This window comes from Cervus elaphus, chromosome 2 (genome assembly GCF_910594005.1).
Source record: "Cervus elaphus chromosome 2, mCerEla1.1, whole genome shotgun sequence".
NCBI lineage: Eukaryota > Metazoa > Chordata > Mammalia > Artiodactyla > Cervidae > Cervus > Cervus elaphus.
In genome coordinates, this window is record NC_057816.1 from 47,785,204 (window position 1) to 47,786,601 (window position 1,398).

The 1,398-nt window shown below is 46.8% G+C and overlaps 1 pseudogene; it reads right to left on the bottom strand.

The window, feature by feature from the left end:
* Positions 1–969: 969 nt before the first annotated feature.
* Positions 970–1,134, bottom strand: LOC122677529 (annotated as a pseudogene).
* Positions 1,135–1,398: the final 264 nt, after the last annotated feature.

Below are 1,398 nucleotides of genomic sequence, written 5' to 3' on the forward strand. Positions count from 1 at the left end.
AGTGGGGGAATAAAAAGAAAGCCAGCTGCCAAGATCCCTCACCTCTCTGAACTCCTTGTCTGACCCTGACCTTGGCAGCTAAGAGGGTCATGGCTCTTTGTGATCCCCAGCCCTTTCACTTTTAGCCTATTTCTGATCAGAAAATTAACCCTTTTGATCCCTGGCTCCTAGACTTCTGAGTCACCTGACTTCTGTCTGTTCCTGTCCACTGATATACCATTCCCATGGGTCTTTGGCTCACCCTCACCCAGTAGTCGAGGCTAATGCCTAGACCCAGATGTTCCAGGCTTTACCCTTCCCTTGGCCTGATGGAGTCCTACTCTATGTCTTATTGAGTGGAAGGTCAAGACCCAGCATTCTTTCCCCGGTTAAGTGAGCTACACTATAATAATGGAAAAACAGGGAAACAGTAGATTTCCTCTTGCTATGATGGATTATCCTCACCTAGGTGAAATGACCCAAACATTGCCTGTAAGGCATATGATCCAGAAGAGATGTCTGTGGCTCTAAGGGGCCAAATTAAAGGGTCACTATATCAAAGCGAGCCCCTTCCCCTTCCTCTTTATAAAGTGAACCCAGAGAACACCACAGAAGTCAGCAAGCATTATCACTACCTTGAAGAGCTCCCAAAAGTGCTGTAGCTAAACCCTCTCAGTGTCAGGAGGTACCAATAAGCTGGGCTTCTTGCAATCTGCTTCCTTGTGTGGCTCAGGTCTCAGGAGGAAGGAGCCATGGAGCGCTAACAAAGTGCATGCCAGCTACCTCCTCTTTCTCTTGATCAATGGCTGTGGAAACACTGCTCTTATTTTTCAGGGGAGGCTGAGGAAAACATTTCGAGTCTTCCCACTGGATTAGACACCTCTGGGATGAAGGTAGCAGCAACTTACTTATCTTCATACCCCCACCTTAGGTCAGAACCTAGCACAGAGTAACAGCTTGATTAACATTTGATGAATATATGATTAGTCCCTGATAGCTCAATTGGTAAAGAATCTGCCTGCAAGGCAGGAGACTCTAGTTCGATTCCTGGGTCAGGAAGATCTGGTGGAGAAGGAATAGGCTACCCATTCCAATTAGCAATAATCGAGCCTCGGATAAACCTCATTGGCTACGATACTGCCACTGCGCAAAGCTAGGCTACCCATTCCAGTATTCTTGGGCTTCTGTTGTGTCTCAGCTGGTAAAAAATCAGCCTGCAATGTAGGAGACCTGGGTTCGATCCCTGGGTTGGGGAGATCCTCTGGAGAAGGGAAAGGCTACCCACTCCAGTAATCTGACCTGGAGAATTCCATCAGCTGTATAGTCCATGGGATCACAAAGAGTCAGACACGACTGAGTGACTATCACTTTCACTTTTACTCCATTTTGCATCTTGTAGTTAAATATTCTTTCAGTCAG